At 39.1% G+C, this 14,552-nt stretch overlaps 1 long non-coding RNA gene across 1 annotated transcript in view; it reads left to right on the top strand.

Moving 5' to 3' along the window:
- Nucleotides 1-9,321: 9,321 nt before the first annotated feature.
- LOC122795895 overlaps nt 9,322-14,552 on the top strand; it is a 567,664-nt gene continuing 562,433 nt past the window's right edge. The window contains exon 1 of the long non-coding RNA XR_006363880.1: nt 9,322-9,614. This is a non-coding gene — a long non-coding RNA (uncharacterized LOC122795895). The remainder of the gene's footprint in view (nt 9,615-14,552) is intronic.

The raw sequence follows: 14,552 nt of genomic DNA, 5'->3' as shown, positions 1-14,552 counted from the left end.
GCAGGACTATTTTATTTCCAAAAGGGTATTATTATGCACTTCTTCACATTTAGTTTGAGGCCATGGTTTTAACATCAATCATTAGTCTATGTCAGACCTTTCTGTAGGGTATAAACACCATTTGGGGAGTCAATGGTTGCCCTACGCTTGCAGTCATCAGCAAACTTTGTCAGCCAAAGGCAATCTACATTTGCCTTGACATCTGAGAAGTATATCTCAAACAGGAGAGCGCCCAGCACTCAGCCCTGGGATACTCCACTGGTGACTGGCCTCTTGCTGGATGTGGATTCCCATACTCTAACAACATGTATCCTATCTGTAAGCCATTTGACTATCCATCTGGTGATATAGAGGTTTATGCCCAATGTTGTGAGTTTATCTATAATACCCGAGTGATGTGTTGTGTCAGATGCCTTGGCCAGGTCAAGGTAGGTGGTATGCACTGTCTTACACACATCCATGGCCTTGGTGACCTTCTCATAGAAGTCCACCTGAGTGAGCAGGCAGGACCTGCCCTTGACAAAGCCAAACTGGCTTTGGTCTAGAGTCTGGAGATTTCCTATGTCATTGTTAATTGGGTCCATGATTATTCTTTCCATAGCCTTCCATATGAGGCTAGTCAGACGTATGGGGTGGTAGTTTCCTGGGTCAATTGATGGTCCCCCATTGGGCAGAGGGATGACTGTTGATGTCTTTCACTCTACGGAGACAAAGCCTGTCTGGCAACTGTGATTAAATAGAGATCTGACTGGGTCTGTTAGGTCATATTTCAGGCTATCTAATAGGCACTCTTGGATTCCATCAGGGCCCATTGATGCTGTGTTTCTAGCTTTAGAGATTGCAGTTATAACCTGTTCTTTTGTGATAACAGGCAAAAAAATGGTAGGGGGTATTCCATGGGGAATGACCAGAGGTTATGAGGGGATGAAATCTGAGCTGACCTTATCAACCAGCAGGTTTGTTATTTCTTTTGGCTGTGTATAGGTGTTGCCATCTACAGCCAACTCACCACATTGTTGAGTGTTTCCATTAAGATTTTGGACATATCTAAAAATTCTTTGTGGTTATCCTTTGCTTGGGAGGCTATTTTAGTCTCATGTTTTGCTTTTGAAGAGTTAACTAGTTCCCTAACTTGCCTGCTGAGACTAATGAGGGATTTTTTTTTCTGTTTAGTGTATCCTCCCACTTACTTCTAGACAAGAATTTCTTCCTTCTGTTGTATAGTCTATTTATGCCAGGGGTCCTCTAGGGTGACTTGTTGGCTAGACCTGGTTTTAGTTAAATCAGATACTACCATTTCTATGCAGTTATTTAAATGATTGTACAGGGCATTCATGTACACTTCTGCATAGGCCTCTGTATTTCAGAGTAAGGAGGAGCTTTATAATTATCAATGTTATCACTTAATAGAAGTTAATTTGCCTTGGAAAATTATTTAAGGTTTTAGGGTTTGATGATGGTGCTGGTGGGGTTCTACTATTGCATTTATTTAAATTGTGAATGATTTATCATCCGACTTTACCAATGAGGACATTATGCTGGGAGAGAAGGTGCAAAGCTCCCTCATGTTTCTGAGTACTATGTTAATATTTGAGCCCCTAGTGGGAGTGCAGACCAGCTGTTCCAGAGCATTTGCATTGACAAAGTCCAGGAATCTCTGAGCCTGCATGTTAGTAGTCATGTATGTTTACCAGTTTATGGGAGGGGTAATTAATATTGTCCATGAGTAGTATGTTAGACTGAATGGTAAGTGATTCTAGTAACTTCAGGTATGAGGAGTGGTGTTCATGGTTCATGGTCTGGGGCCTGTAGCTAGTGATGATATGGTGAGGAATTTTGCCTATGGTCAGGCTCAAGTGAGTCATCCTGCTTGACCAATCTAGAGGTGTGATTGTTTTTTATGTAAATGGAAATACTGCCCCTTTTCATTTTTTTCCTTTTCAGAGGGTGGTCTAAATGTGTGACTGACATAGCCTTGTGCTGCTGGGGTGCTTTCTGCAGCCTTGAACCATGTCTCTGTAACTGCACAGACAGCATTTTTCAGGGGGAGGAGAGGTTCCAAGGAGTGCAGTTCCTTGTTAAGACTCCTAGCATCGAGCAGTAGTACCTTCAGCTTAGCATTAGAAGAATTTGTTACGTTGGTAGGACCGTTGGTTTTGCATTGCCTAAAAAAAGGCACTATGGGAGTGACAAATGCCTTGGCCAGTATTCAAAAGCCTAACAGCGACAGGTGCAAACTCATCTCTGGCAAAGTAGCATGCTCTGTCGATCATGTCATCCCAGGCTGACAAATACTGGATCCCCTTGGAATGATACCAGTAGCTAAGCCAATTATTGAAGTCAATCATTTTCTGTTTGCATTGTGGTATCATCCTTAGTGAGGGTAGAATGCTGCTCAGTGCAAGGCTTTTATCAGCCTGTAACACATATTCAAAGATGTCTAACATGTCTCTCTTCATATAGTACAAAAAGGTACATCTCGGGCCATTCACACCTACATAGACTATGACTGAATCATATTGGTACTTGTGGTTGAGTGACCTGAGTGCCTGTGTGATCTGGTGAATCCTGACCCCTGACAAGCAACTATCTGTAACCCTCTCTTTATCCAGCCCGGTAAGGGGGATGTCCACGTGTCTCATGACTGAGTCTCCTATGATCAAGATGTTTGAATGTGTGGTGTTTCACCTTAGGGTCTTACTTGGGAAACACTGTGATGTGTTTATGTACAGTGTTTGGTGTTGATTTGGTTTTTGTTTGCAAGTGGTTTCTGAGGGCACTGTATGAGAGGCCTCTGAGGTTTTGGTAAGTTACTTGTGAGTACCTTTGCATATGCAGGCTTATGTGTCAAGACCTTATTTAGTGAGGGAAATGATGTTCGGAACCTGTTTGTCTTTTGATTTGTCATTATGTGAGAGTCGTGTCTCATTTTTCATAGTCTAGCTACATCTTTTGCATGCTGTGCTTGTTTGTTTCAGGATTAAGTGGTTGTCAGTATACATGAGACAACTGCTACATTGCATCAGGATGCCTGTCCACCAGGATGGTCAAAGAGATAACAGAAAAGTGCCTCTCTGTGGCTTTGGGTTTTTTACTATGGGTTTAACCAGGGAGAAGTGTGGGCAGATTTAACTAAACTGGGATGATAGCACATGGATGAAGAATGGGTGCAATACTCAGTGTGAACTGCAGCTATCCAACAAGACAATATTGCTCTGTGAGCAACTCAGATGCTTCTAGAGCAGTAGGGGGACTGGGGAAGGCTGCTGAGACAGTTATTCTATGGGAAATTTTAACCTGAAAGTGTGTCCATCTTTACAGGGCACTGTAACCACCGCTGTGCAGAAAACATCCTAGCACAAACACTGGACTTATACAGAATCAGAAAAACAACTTTTACTACAGCAAGGCCTACAGCCCATTCAGAAAAACACACAATACGCTTTCAGGCAGTAGTCCCCAACTCAGATAGGCTTGCTACAGCACACTTCTGCTACAAGAGTGCAGTCAGAAAACCCTCTTATTGTAAAAATGCTGGTTTCAGAAATTAAGTGCAGGGAAGCCACACAATCTAGATACTACTGCCCTGTAAAATTAGCAGACACAATGTAATTAAGTACTACAGCAGCAGTGGAAATAGTTCAACTTTGAAACTCTACTAAAGTGTGAGAAATGTAACAATTAACACATAATTCTTATGAAATACAGTAAAAATAATCAGCAGAAGTGCAAAATTATACTTATTTTCATTTTTTAGCAGCAGATGGCTTTAGTTGAAGAAGATTTTCTGTAACTCTCAGATAAAGTAGCCAAACCAATAGCAGTGCTGAGGAATTCAGCATAAACCCACGCAAACACTGGGTTTATATACAATCCAAAAATGAGTTTCACAACAACAAGGCCTACAGACCAATCAAAAACACACAATACGATTTCAGCCAGCAGCCCTCAATTGAGGATTGCTACAGCTCACTTTTGCCAGAAGAGTGGTGTCAGAAAACCCTCTTAATGTTAAAATGCTGTTTTTAGAGCTCAAGTGCAGGGAAATCACACAGTTTAGATACTATAGTCACAATGTAATAGACACAATGTAATTAAGTACTACAATAGCAGCTCAGCTTTGAAATACCAAAAAATGCATTATCATCTTTGGAAAGTTAGGTCCCCTAGGGAACTACCACACTGAGAACACATCCCTAACAGTTGACCCAGTTTGGGATTTGGGAATTTATGTGCTCAGTGACCTAACTTTTGACCAGCATCATCCACTGTGGTAAGGAAGTCCTCCTATATTGTGCAGCTCATAAACAAAGAGATTATTTCTGGATCCAGGGATGTTGTTGTCCCCCACCCCTTTACTCAGGTCTCATTAGGCCAGTCATTTAGTATAATGTCCCTTTTGGCATGCATTTGTCCAAGCAAATGTAGCAGCTGTAACACCTGCAGAGATACTTACAAAAAGGGTAACAGGCAGGTCATGCCTGCTCAAGCCGCTAAACTTTTTTTGAAGATTACTAAAGTAAAGGAGATTGCTAAGAGGTAACCTGTGTCTATCATGCAAGGCATCCACCAACACAGTCCTGACGGACTTCTTCACATCTGCATCCTTTTTATGAAAGGCATAGCCTACTCATTTCAAGTACTGTGTTAAATATTAGTGGAATCATTTTCTTTGGAAATACAAAAACTAGGCTCTAGTTTCACTAAAGGTCTAGTAGTCTACCCTGATGCATCTAGCATAGAAAAATAACATTGAAAACTTTAGATGGTGAAATTATTGTTCTTTTTGTATCAACTGTTTTTGGCTCCCTCTACCTGCTTTCTGCTGGTGCCTCTTCTCAATCTCCAGCTCTACCACCCTGACTGACTGGCTTATCCCTTCAGCCTAGGGCCACCAGTTCTAGGTTCAGTTGGTGGGCAGCAATAACCATCACAGTGGAAGACGGAGGGGAGTCTAGGCATTCAGGCCACAGTATCACCTATACTGTCATAGGACTTTCTTGTTAACCCTTAATAACCCCCAAGATGACGGACAAAGAATTATGTATGGTACATGCACAAGCACATCCTTATACATTAAGTAGATTTCCACCTCCTTATTACATATTCATGACTTTGTATCTGCCATACCATTCCTCAATCTCTAAGATCAAGTGAAGAAGCCAAAGATGATTTCTACACCTCAAGACAGGCTATAGTCTTCTTTCATATAATACCATACAAGTGAAATATATATATATATATATATATATATATATATATATATATATATATATAGGCAAAAAACTGATAAAAACACTGCACCATCAACTCAAAAGTAAAAACTGAAGACTCAAACAAACTCCACCGGCAGCGATGATGAATATCCACAGACAAAGGATGAATGATTTCTAATGAGATCAAAGAATGAAAGCACTTAAAAATCAATCGTTTGTCTATGGATATTCATCATCGCTGCTGGTGGAGTTTGAAATATATATAGTTCTGAGTTTCCAAAAATCTAATCTATTGTATGTAAATTATAATCATACAAGGAACCTTTATTATAAGAATGGGTGGCACCTTGGATATGTATTCCAATGTAATATTATTTCCTTGCATCGTGGAATATGTTAGTAGATGTATGCATTTTAAAGCTCTATGCTGAATTGCAGAGCTTATTACTCCGTCGATTTGAGGGCCTGTTCAGTCCATTCAGATTCTGTTCATGTTGCTTCCTGTTTGGTTCTGGACTGCATATTAAAGTTGTTGAACCATTAAAGTGTTTGACTTTCTGTCCAAGATATAAGAAGAACAGTGGTATATCTGGAAATGTCAGATTGTTCAAGTAACTGAATTTATTTAGTAAGCCTAAACCTGGACTTAAAGCAAAATTAAACCAAACACATAAAAACAAAAAAGACATCACGTGTTTCAGTCAAGTATTAAAACAAAGGTCTAACATAAACATGCTCAATCCAGGCCTGACCAGGAAAATATTTACATTATAATAGACTGTATTAAAAAGACCTTGGGGAACCTCTTAAAATGATTCTCACTTGGCTCCTGCCTTAGCATCAATGAATTCCATTGATAATGGTGCTCAGAAAAAAAGATTAGTCCAAAATGCACAGAGGTTAATCTATGCATTCCTAACACCTTTTTTTTTTCCATTGACCATAGGAGACAAAAAGACTAAAGGGGGCAGCAACCCCTTGATATAAGAAGAAACCAAAGTGTGTACTGCTTGATATGTTAACATCAAGGCTTTATACTGAATCCTATAAACCAGTGGCATCAAGTGCAGATTATACAACACATGGGTGGTATGCATTTTATAATTTCTGCCATCCAGTAAATAAGCAGCAGCATTCTATACCACCTGAAAGTGACTAAACCATAAGTGCCTGACCTGACCCAGAGTACAGGGTATTACAATAATTTAGCCAAGAAAAGACCAAGTCATGAACAACCTTCAGAGTAATCAGGTGCAGTTAAATGTTTATCACTGTGATAATCATGAGATGAAAAGATGACAACAGCAGCCCATTCCTGGTCCCTAAGTGCAAGCTGATCATCAAGAATTATGACAAGACTATGCACCTGGACACCCACTCCAAACTGTTACTTCAGAAACTATAATGGTGGCATGGGGTGATAAACAAAGTCAACTCTGTTTAAACATCCAGCTAAGAGATCATGTCCAGACTGTTTTCTAAGGTGGACAATGCTGAGAAATGTTTCAGAGGAAAGAAGGGAACAATTATCATCAGAGTAGAAGTGGTAACTCTAATCTCTCTCTCTCATATGACTTCTTCAAGTAGAAATATGTATACTGTGAACAACAAAATGCAAAAAATGGAAGCCCTGATGAACCGTGCACTACATGTTATAAGTCAAGAAAGAATGAATTCAAGAAACTACTCCCAAAGGTAAGATGTGAACCATTTGAGGATTGTGGAAAACAAAGCACAGCATGCCAACAGTTTTTTTCCAACTGGATCAAATGAATCATCATATCAAATTTGTCAACAGATTAAGGGGGACCAAGTCTGAATAGTAAACCCGCTCTCTCTCTCTCTCTCTCTCAAAACAAGGCAAGGGTGTAGCTAGGCATACTCTTTATACTCTACTGAGTACAATTTTCTAAACATTACTCAGAGAAACTGTGGCTTTTTTAGGCCATACTGTCTCAACAACTGTCTATATTAATGCCTCTAATAAGAGTCACATAGATTGAAAAACTATATATTTAATATTTTCAGAGGGAAAGTGATGAAAACATTTGTTAAGCATGCGTGTGTGTGTGTGTGTGTGTGTGGGGGGGGTAATGTGTCAATTTTTTTAACTGCCAGGAGGGCCCAGGCAGCAGTAAGAGCAATTCTCTGGCTATACCCCTGCAACTAGTAGGTTCTTTATAACTGTAATGAAACCAGATATTGTCTCCTGAAGCGAAGGTAAGAAGGAAAATGAGCAGCTCAAGATAGATCAAAAATAATAGGAGCTATTCCACAACCACTTTGTAACTAAGTTTGTAAATAAAATGTAGGTTAGAGACAGACAGGTCAATAGTTCTGCAGAGCAGAAAGGTGAAAGTGGTTTTCAATGGATGTGATAACTAATGCCTCTTTCAATTTAGACGGAAAGACACATCCTTGGAAAGGCTAATTTATCATTTTAGAGAATAACTGGACCCACACCATGCCTCTCAACTTCTTAGCACAAAAATCTGGGCAAAGCCAAAGATAATGGGGGGCAAAGGCCCAAAAATAAGGACAAATTTTAAACATTGCTCTTGTAAACTTAGAAAATTGCTAGAATAAAAAGGTCTTGCTTTACCGTGCATTTTTCTGACGGATGTGAAGACTAAAACTCAAATACCTATCATAGTGAATTCAGTCCTCACTGTTTTGCCACAAAAATCCAGAAAACCACACCTTTTATGAGGAACACATCAAAAATATGAAAACAAGTCTGGATTTTCTGTGCAAATCTGAGAAGTATGATTGACCCACACTTTCAGACTGGCATACTTCTCCACCAATCAGGGACAAATCTAGAAATAATCGGGGACACTTGAAAATTAGCAGCACTGTTAACTTGAAACACTGACAGAATAAAAGGTTGTGAATTACTATGCATTTTCTGAAGAAAAATAAGTCTATATCTCTAATTATTGTCATTATTTATTACATGTAATTCACCACCTTTTCTCCGAAAGTCACTAGATTTAGGAGGGATTTAGAGGGACAGAGCTAAAATTTGAGTCAAAATTGGAGTTAGCTAGTTTGGTGACTAAATCAGCTCCATACTCTAAGATTCCAAGATGTGATCCCCAATAACCTCTTTTCTGTGTTGTATGACCCAATTCTGCAATTAGAGATGTAAGTTGCATAACGCAGTGCTCGAGTTAGCTAGTTCGGTGGCTAAATCAACTCCATTCTCCATGATCCCACGACGTGATCCTCAATAACCTCTTTTCTGTGTTATAGGTAATAGGACCTAATTCTACAACTCATAGCTATCAACCTTCCATCTCCAAAATGAGGAACACTAGCCTTCATAATGTGAGACAAATGGGCAAAATGTGGAGCACATACTAATGGCTTACTAACAACTTCAACTAGAAAGGCTATAGGATGGTTAAAATATGCTAGTTTCACTTATAAATAAGATCTTTTAATGAATTAATATGATCAATTTCTATTTACCATGGATTTCACTAAATAAAGTTCCAAACACTGAATGTGTGACAGTCTTTCAATGTGGAACTTTGAGGAACATGAACTTTTTAAGACCTCAAATGAGGTACGTTCCTCGTAATGAGGTACACTTGAGAGATATGCTACTAGAAATGAAAGGCAGTGCTGGCGTTAGCTAGTTCGGTGGCTAAATCAGCTCCATACTCCAAGATCCCACAATGTTATCCTCAATAACCTCTTATCCGTGTTGTATGACCTAATTATGCAGTTAGAAATGCAAGGTAGTGCTTCATTTTCTTGTATATAACAAAACCCATCAGTGTCCACAATAAGCAGCTAACGACACAATTCCATTTTTCTTGTTCACTTTCTGTTTTAGTTTTGGATACGAAGGTGCTACACTTGATGTCCCTTTAGAAGTGCAGAATGCTAATCCTCGGAAGTTAATTTGCACACCACAGCTTCAGGACGTATGCTTGGCTACTCATCAGGGCATGCTGACAGATGCCAAAAGGTTGACAAGTACGTCCCTGTTTGTTCTTTCAGAAACAAACTTACCTCTAGGGGGGAGGGGAGGTGCTCTTGCACTTGTGGAAATAAAGGCTCTCATTTAGCGTGTTGCGCTTGCGCAAAGAACCTGGGAGTCACAGAGATACGCATTGAGATTCCCTTGTTGGCTGGTTGTCAGGGTTGTACAAAGACTCAAGAGTGTGACTGACTGTGGGGATTAAAGGAAGGATTTATTTCAAACAAAAATGTAGTTCTCTGAGTGGTACCCGACTGTACAGTAAACTTTTTTTGCAACAGCTCGGCTTTTTTCCATGCTTTCGTAAGCTGGGTATTTGACATTTGTGTTTCTTACAACTGGTCATGCACATTTGAACCTTATTATTTAGATTGTGGGGACGGCGCGGATCGGCAGGATTGAACGAGGTGAGAGAAGTTCACGTGTTTTATTTATCAACAAACTGACCTATGAATTAAACCTTAACGGCATGCTACTTGTTAAAGTGCTTATTTCGAGTTTTGTGATTTTAAGTGCTTCATATCTGTCTGAGCAAGGTGCATTCAGAATAGTAGACTGATATGTTCTTTTAAGTTTAATTGTAGTTAAACATGCATATAAACGTGGCTGTTTTGCGTGCTATTACCCAACGTATATTGTTTACTTACTGTGTTTATATTCGTTTTTTTTTGGGGGGGGGGGGTTAACCTGTCCTTGGTTATGTCGGTATTTAGGCGTTTATTACTTGTGGTTCTGAGTTTTGTTCCGCAGCTTTCAGAATATTGAAATTTCGTATTATTTAGCGTGCCCTGCTTGTAGAGTTGTCTTATTATTAGTCTACGTAATTTGTAATAAAAAATAACCTGTGAAGTAGTTGATTATTTAGCACAGATTCAGACCGAAAGTACAAAATGAGAAAGTTTACTGTGGGATTGGGAGAATTGGTCTAATTTCAGCGGTGTGGTTATTTCAGCTCACCGGTTTTCTTGTGCGGGTGACAAGTGGAAGCTTTGGTGCACATACTGCATGTTGACTTTGTGCTGCATTGAGCACAAGGAGGGGATAGTATAGTGTGGTGCTGGTCTTGTTCTTTTTGGAAAGACTGTGGTAATATTAGGAGGTAGTGCACACACGTTTGTTTTCCCTGCATTATTCTTTATTTTGATCTTTATAATTTTTATCTAGATTAGTTTATGCACACCTTTGTTCTCCACCTTGTGTAGTAACTGTTACAAAATGTACATTGTAGTTAATCTAATCAGATGTTCCTTTAAATTCTTGTAATTTATATGAAAAAGCTTCACGTTTTCTTGGTACTCTTGGATTTAAGACACCGCCAAAAATGAGGCTGCAGGAAGTGTTTATGGGCTTAATTTGCACAGCCGTAAGGACTTTGTTTGATAAGTAAACAGTCATGACCAATAAGGCTGTTTACTTAGACATGGTAAATAACTGTTGTGTGCAAATCATTCATGTGGAGTGACAGCTGGAAACATCCTTTAATTCTTCTTAGGCTGGTGAAACATTACATGAAAACTTAATTTGGGGTAAGAGTTGGGTTTGATACATTTCCAGGCTTTGCTTTAGCCTGCCTTTACTGTTGTTTTTGAAGTAGCAGAACAGCATTTTCTTTTCTTTGTGTGTGTGTAGGGGTATACTCGCAATCAGAAAGTTAATCTGGCCTCCTTAACAGAACCCGTGTAATAGGTAAATAAAATGAAATGTCTGGTGGAAAGTCATGACATCACAAGCCACTAAACTGCTGCATAGGGAAACAGGTGGTGCAGCAGTAAATACATGATTCAGAAGTAGCATCACATTTCTGGTGGTGTTCAGTATCCAGGTGTCAGTTACACAGGAAGTCACTATAAAAATCTCTGAACTTGCCAGTAGTTTTGGTCCTTGAAGACAGGCTGGTGTACAGCTTTGCTGCTTTGGCAGATAAACGGTGGATGTACTTATCCTGTATAACTGGAAGCACAGCAAATGGAAGACTTGAGGTGCTTTTTCTTGCCCCCTTCCGCACACACACAAGGTGACAGGAGTTCCCTGAATTAATGCACAGTGTAGCTTGCTTTTAGGCTGCACTGTGTGTGTGTGGTGTATTATGAGATGCAGCTGAATTATTTCAACTGCTTAGCAAGTGCCACTGTTACCCAGTGGGAGTGAGTTGTATAAAGTTTAGTGTGTGTGTGTGTGTGTGTGTGTGTGTGTGTGTGTGTGTGTGTGTGTGTGTGGTGATAACAGGGCCATTTCTCCATTGAGGTGTAACCTGACAACAGTTCTGACATCAATGACAAAGTTCAGGTCACTATGGTTACTTGGTGCCATTATGAATGGGTAACTGAAATGACCTCATAACACACCTGTAGTTTATTTATAGGAAAGTTGTACCCAGAGTTTTAGCAGAAAATTTTTAAACCAAAATCTGCTCAAATTTGTTGTTTAACTATCAACTGAGCAAACTGGCAGATTAATTTTAGAAGTGTTTCAAATGTAAAAGCCTTTCTCCTAGCAGTTTATGCTGGTTGCGTACTGTTTATTTTTCAGTGTTATGTAGTTGTGCATTTAGATCTGAGTTCATTTATACACTGCAATTGCACAGTATTTTGGGTATAACTACCAGTTTTAAGCTGCTGTTAATTTCACATAAAGTATTAAGTACTTATCACCTACTGAATGTATTTAGTCACTGAATGTTTGGCAAATTTGTTGTTGCTAGAAGTCGTCTGACATTTGGCTGTATACCAGAGCAATGAAAATTATGATTGCATTATTGCTTATGGGTTAGTAGAGCCATTCACTAAGGTCATCACTGTAGTCTTACAATTAACATATTTTATGAATGTATTTTATAGGAGGTAATGGCTGTAAATTTTATTTGGAGTTTACACAAGTTAGTAGTTATACTGGTTTCCACTGCTAACTCTGAATATTTTCTATGAGATTCATTTGACGGGAGTTATTAAAGGAGTAAGCATATCTTTTGTAGTGGTGGTCACTCAGTTTGGCTTGAAGGGTAATGGAGAAAATTGATGGGAGCCTGGACTTTCATGGTTAAGGTTGTTGCTGCATGTGTTAATTGCCAGATAAGGGGAAATGAGTGTTCCAATTCCAAAACATGTAAGTATAGCCTGTTCATTGGCACTATGCAGAACTTGGTCCTTTAATGTTTTTGCAGTGAAATGCTTGGACTTTTGTTGAATCAAACAGTTTATTTGTTAGCAAGTGGTAGTGCAGTCAATGTTGCAGGATGCCCTGGTTTTAATAATTATATGAACAATGTGTTGAGCATTTATGGAAGACTTAAATGTGCTAAGGTTAGAGGTAGATGAGGCTCAAGAGCAAAGATAGGAAGAGATGAAATGAAAACAGCAAGGTACAAAACAGCGTGTACAATGTGAAGGAAAGTCTCCAGGAATAGATTGTATTCAGTCATATTCCGGTGTAAGTTTGGAAGCTAGTAGAGAAGAAAGTGGTAAAGATCTTGAAGGTTTTAACAATATTTTAAAAGGAAGGGAAGAACCAACATCCTGGAAGAAAGCTGTGGTGGCTGTAATACCTAAAGATGGTAAAGACTCTTCAAACCTGGCTTCATATAGGCCCATTTCAATTTTAAACCATAGTTATGAAGAGAGGTGATGAAGAGAGTACAGGCAGAGTGGAATGGGTGGAGAAGTGTCAGGAGTGATTTGTGACAGACTGGTACCAGTAAGAGTGAAAGGGAAGGTCTACAAGAGGGTAGCGAGACCAGCTATGTTATATGGGTTGGAGACGGTGGCATTGACAAAAAGGCAGGAATCAGAGCTGGAAGTAGCAGAGTTAAAGATGTTAAGATTTGCACTGGGTGTGGATGGACAGGATTAGGAATCAGTATATTAGAGGGTCAGCTCAGGTTGGATGGTTTGGAGACGGGCGAGATTGCGTTTGTTTGGACATGTGCTGAGTAGGGAAGCTGGGTATATTGGGAAAAGGATGCTAAGGATGGAGGTGCCAGGTAAGAGGAAAAGAGGAAGGCCTAAGATAAGGTTTAGGGATGTGGTGAGAGAGGACATGCAGGTGGTTGGTGTGGCAGAGCAATATGCAGAGAACAGGAAGAAATGGAAACAGATGATCCGCTGTGGTGACCCCTAACGGGAACAGCGAAAGAGAAGATTGAGTTATTATGAAGTGTTTATATATATATATATATATATATATATATATATATATATATATATATATATATATATATATAGCTAAAAAATGACAAAGGTGTTGTCAAAATTGATATATGTGGATCATTGTGATTTACATTAATAGAGTAGTTTATGATCCAGATGGAAGCAGAATGTAAGAAAGTACTAGAGTAGTTTATGATCCAGATGGAAGCAGAATGTAAGAAAGTACTGCTGGTGTTGTCTTAATGCAAAGAAAGCATTCGACAAGGTAAGCTGGGGTTTTATGAGTAGGGCATTAGAGGCATTTGCATTTTCTGATTCAGTATAATAGCTGATGTGTGGGATAGGAGATAGAACCAGGCAGGGGTGTCCTCTTTCCCCTTTGTTATTTGCTTTATATTTAGAGCCATTGGCAAAGAAAATAAGGGACTCAGAAATTCAAGGATATAATTGGTATGGTAATCAGAAAGTGTTGGTTTTGATGTGCAGATGATGATATTTTGTTCCTGATAAAACCAGAAAGTGACATTTAACTTGTGATAGTTTCAAGTGTTTTGGGGATTTAAAATTAATGAAGATAAAACAGGGGCTGTAGTTGTAGACTACGTACCCACACACAAGTTGGTCCAGCAAAACCCATGTTTGTGGGGACACCAAATTAAAATATTTAGGAGTATGCGTTATGGCAGCTAAGGATATGCAGGAAGAGACTAAACAAAATGTTATACAAAAACAAGAGCTTCCAGTTTCTCAGTTTATGGATAGCAAGATTAGAATCAATGAAAATGCAGGCCAGGCATCTTTTATTAACCAGAAGAGAAGTTGTGGACAAGTCAGTTCTTCAGTAATTAATCTGGGATGTGAAGAGGATAAGGGTCAAGTGAACAAGGTGGTTTACGTTTACTTGATTAAAATAATATTTTAGAGATAAACTGTTAAGGCTAGTATACACGATACAGGCAGAAAACTATAAATCAAAGTGGAAAAACATAATGATGGTGATGAAGAAACGGGGGAACAGTGAAGAAATAAGGAGAGAATAACAGCCATATAGAATATTTTATTTGTAAATTACCACAAAATATTCTAAGAACGAAACCAAACTGAGAAAGGAGATTTTGCTGTTCAGAATGACTGCAACTAGGGGTACAGAGAATGGGCAAGAGGGGGATAGAATTTATTGGAGAAAACTGGCAAAGGAACCAA

This window comes from Protopterus annectens, chromosome 2.part2 (genome assembly GCF_019279795.1).
Source record: "Protopterus annectens isolate FY-2018-M chromosome 2.part2, PAN1.0, whole genome shotgun sequence".
NCBI classification, from domain to species: domain Eukaryota; kingdom Metazoa; phylum Chordata; order Ceratodontiformes; family Protopteridae; genus Protopterus; species Protopterus annectens.
The sequence above is the reverse complement of the archived record's forward strand: the minus strand, read 5'-3'. Positions and strand labels throughout refer to the sequence as shown.